At 39.5% G+C, this 4,771-nt stretch overlaps 1 pseudogene; it reads right to left on the reverse strand.

Annotated features, from left to right (window-relative positions):
• Positions 1-2,887: 2,887 nt before the first annotated feature.
• The window catches only part of LOC126405539 (GTPase IMAP family member 7-like), an 8,620-nt pseudogene continuing 6,736 nt past the window's right edge, over positions 2,888-4,771 (reverse strand).

A 4,771-nucleotide genomic window follows, 5' to 3' on the forward strand; every position in this document is an offset into this window, starting at 1 on the left:
CAAAACTCTAAACACAACACACTTTTCTAAAGCTACATAAACAAAACCACACCTTCTCTCTTCAAAACTCAAACTTTCACACCAAAAAAGCTGCTCAAAGCCTGCAAAAATGTAAACACTATACGCATCATTACAGACTACAACAAAACAACTGAAAACACAATGTTCAGTGTGTTCTTTTTTTTTCACAACTGCCAAAGCATATTTTTAGAAACCTTACAGTATCTGTTCTCAGAATATATCACTGTAGAGTATTGGGCATTCATAGATTTGTGTGTTTCATATGAACAGTATGTAAATCTACAGAAAATACAGTATGTACACTACTGTACTGCATCACAACTCAATGCAAACACTACAGAGGATCCATTATACACAACAATACTCACTGAAAACAATGTTCAGGGTGTGACGTTTTTTATTTATTTATGGAACTATACAACACACACACACTCCACAATCATTGTGCGGCATCACATCGTCGAGCTGGGTCGGGCCACAGGACCTCATCTACATCGCAGGCAATATTGTCCCTTGCCAGGCAAACTGTGCACTCTGAACTGGCTTTTATAAGTGTGGTCACATCATTTGCAACAAGTGTCTTCAATTTTGAGTCGTTATGTTTAATGAATAAAGCCAGGTGTGTTCATTGTGTTCAAATTTTGCTGACTGTGGCAAGCATTTTGCATCACATGAGCTTTAATTTGATAATTTGAGCAAACTTTTTTGCAACTTGTGTTTAAGCAAGACAAAATGTGTTTAGATTTATGAGAAAAGGAGGATTGTGTTTTGTGAATTGTGTCTTAATGTGAAATGTGTTTATGGTTTTGGCAGATGGGGGCTAGTTTTATTAAACGTGTTTAGAGAACTGGTCATTTGGTTTAGAGAATTGGCTTTTGTGTTTTAGCAATTGGGAAAAACTGTAATATCCCCAAATGATGGGGCAGACAGAGGGAACTGAACACCAGATGTTTTTATACGGCAGAGATTACATATGGGAAAAAATGACTTTAGAGGAGTCTTACGATTATGGGCGCAACATAGTTTTGATGACATAAGTGCGTGAGCAGCTGCAGTGCCTCACATGTATTTTTTTTTTTTTTTTTGATGGGAGCTGTAGTTTTGTCTTGTACTCATAAAGTAAATGTTTTACTTGAGTGATTGAAATTTGATTTCAATTTCTAATATCAGCTGCTAAAGCCTACTATCACGCGGTAAACACCACCAAAACATGATACATTTTTTTATTTCCAGTAATCTAGAGGATAATAAAACGTATTTATTGACTGGTATTCATTCAGCTTTGACCCAAAGTTACAGGGTTTAACATCAACTGTCTTACAGGGTTTTAAAATCATTCTGGTAAATAATCCTGAAAATGAACCCTGTCCTTTGTATTGATAACATTAACATCTACAATACATCCCCGCCCACATAACAGGGATGAATAAGAAAGAACTACGAAGGACAAAAAGACACATACTGCACACTTTTGCATCATCTTTTATTTGCTGATGTGATTTTGTTGCATAAAAACATATTCTTCTGATAAGAAAATGAATGTTGATAACAATGATTTAAAATTTTACATATCAATGTTTGTCTTTTTAGAAAGAGTGCAGGAGTGATCAGATGCACTTTGACTGAAACATATTCCTGTAAAGATTTGATTAATGCTACATAATTACATACAGTCATTTAGTGCATTTTACCTTTATTGCATCATACACTGTGGAGAGACAACAGGACACATGGGAACAAAGGGTGGGTGGATGACANTACAGTCATTTAGTGCATTTTACCTTTATTGCATCATACACTGTGGAGAGACAACAGGACACATGGGAACAAAGGGTGGGTGGATGACATGCAACAAATGTTTCCAGCCACATTGAAACTACAGTTATAGTCTGAGACTACACCGTGATATCACACACTGGTGTTTTATGTCAGTGAAGGATTAGTCTAAATTTTAAGTGGTTATTTGGAAACTGTCAAAACCTCTGCTCATTCTCATTATACACATAAAAGGATAAGCACGTTCACATGTACATGTGCAAAAGATCAAATTGGCATACACTTTGAAAGCAGATGAAGCCAACTTTACAGCTTGCATGCAGTAGATACATGGCCTTCTTATATATTCATTTTAATCTCACCAGAGACTGGGTGGGTTTGTAGTTGTGATAACAGCACATTTATCAGTTGTTTAAAATCATGTTTAACCATTGAGGTCCCACTAGCACTGAGCGTCTGAAGTAATGTGAAGTAACAAACACATCTGATATGTATTTACATGTACTTTCCAGTGATGTCACAATCCTGTCTCCTACCAAAAGCTTTTGCTAAATACACTTCGAAGGAAACACAATTTCTGCCTGGATTTTGTTAACTGAAAATGTTTCTCCCAGTTGGAGTTGTGTGGTTAAGTTTAGACAACATAAAACTTTGATTGAAGTAAACTAAAGATTGTGCTTTAGGTTCAATATTAAAAAAAAAATAGGTTTCCCCGCTAACCATAGTAATAATGCTGAAAGAAAGATAGAACATTATAAAAGCACTTATTTCAAATTTCACCTACTTATGTAAGTATACAGTGAGTTTTACTCCTGTTGATTACTAGAATAACTCCAGGGACAGAAGACAAGAGCTTCATGAGCTGTTGGTCTCTTGTCTGCAGCATCTTTGTTGAATTCTAAGCATTCAAATTACACAATCAGTAGTTTTAAATCACGCTCCATGTATCACAACATACAATGAGTAGCCTATAGAAAAATGTATGATAATTCTCTCTGTAAAAAATATAACACCTCTCTACCACTATGATTTCCCTGTTCCTTTTTTTTTCAATGTTGGTGAATTTTCAGCATATTGTGGACCGTGTGATTCACCGTGTGATGAATTCAAAAACTTTCCCCGTCACAAATTCAACGGCACCCAGCACCAAACCTACCAAAGGCTCGCCCACGGTCCCAGTCAAAATAGCAGTAGCGGTTTCACGCACAATATCTTGTGTTGTCATGCCCTCAGGTTGTACTGTCTTCATTTCCTGGTCTTTGACTTTCTGTGCCATTTCGAACATTTCGTTGGTGTAATGCCCTCTGTTGTTTTTTTCAACCATTTTGTCAATCTTCTCCAGTAGTTCAGCCACTTGGTTGGTGGGCCTCTTGCCTGTATTGTCGAAAGAATGGTGTCCCACAACGTTTTTACTGATGAAACTTCCCTGTATGTATTTGTCATCAAGTTCACCTTCATCTTTGCAGGTGAACAAGGCCAAAGTATAATTTTTGGACTCTTTACCAAAAATCCTCTGAATGATTTCCACTACACCTTTATCTTATATTGTGAAACGCTCTGGCTTCAACACAAACAGGAACACATGAGGACCAGGAGCAGCATATGTGATGCATTTCACAATGTCTTCCTTCACCTGATCTCTTGTTCTTTCGGTGTTCATCACACCTGGAGTATCGATAACAACCAGTTTTCGTCCATCAAACTCTCCTTCCTCTATTATGCACTCTGTTGTCTGCGAGGAAGCCGATAACTTAGTCATACCAGGTCTCCCCAGGAGGGTATTCATGGTTGAAGTCTTCCCAACTCCAGTTTTTCCAACGAGCACGATCCTCAGCTTTGGCTCCTTTGACTCTGTTGGAACATATTATACAATCATTATTAATATTAAAAGTCTTTTTTTGATTGTTTCAGACCACTACAGTTCTGTCATAAATTAAAGAGACCTGAGGACAACTGCATTTAGGGATGTCAAAAGTTAAACATTCTTGGTTAACTGCTGAGATTATTTTTGAACGGTTATGCATGACGGTCCATAGGATAATTCTGCAACTCTTCAGTTTACTGCACTGCACACCAACCGAGTCTGGTGAGAGACAGCTGACCAGCGGAAACATAGTGGCCACTGCCCACCCTCTAACCCTGGTTAGCTGGCCTTGGACACTCTGCACCAGCAGGGTCTGGTGGGAGCTAGCTAGCGTTGCCACTTGTTCAGCGATTATGACAGGTAATGCCATCTTGATCCAAGGAGGAATTGTTATGTTTATGGCTTTTGACCAAACAAAAGCGTTGCAAAAGAAGATGATCTGTCCGCCTGTTACGTGTAGCGAGATATCTGACTGGGAAACACAGCCAGCTTGTGAAGCCAATGCGGGCTGTAGAAGAGATGCACTTCAGCTAGTCCTCCCACAAATTCATCCATTTTGAACTGAGTGACACTAGCGTGGCTTGCGAAAATTTCAAAATCCTGGAGGTGTGCAACCTCGCAAAGCGCCAACGTGTGCGATTACGTAATTTGTGGCACGCGAACCTCGCACACTCACGACTGCGTCAAGCATAAACTAGGCTTAAGTATTGTTGTGCATTTTCAGTATAACTCTTTAACCAGCACATGTTGGATGTTCAGAAAGACTGTGTACTCTGTGTGGGGACCAACAACATAATGGTAACCTGATCAGTTCACAGTGACACAGTTCAGCACTATCTCCTGACTGTTTTATATCATCTTATCTATGTTCTTCTTTTGTTTTTTGTTGTTGTACAGAGTGCCACTACACTTAGTACAATAAGTGGAGCCTCCACCTGTCCAAGTGTAATTTAACAGATGGGGCTCTAGTTTCCCGGCGCGGCGCAGGGTGGCGAACCCCGCGCAGAGCTAGTTTCGAGCAGCGCAACCCGAGGCGCGCTCAGTTTGGTAGTTTGGCAGACTGAGGTGCGCTGAGATGGGTGTGGCGGTGCAGCAGGGGGAGGTGTCGAC

The sequence above is a fragment of the Epinephelus moara genome, chromosome 18 (assembly GCF_006386435.1).
Source record: "Epinephelus moara isolate mb chromosome 18, YSFRI_EMoa_1.0, whole genome shotgun sequence".
Taxonomy (NCBI): domain Eukaryota; kingdom Metazoa; phylum Chordata; class Actinopteri; order Perciformes; family Serranidae; genus Epinephelus; species Epinephelus moara.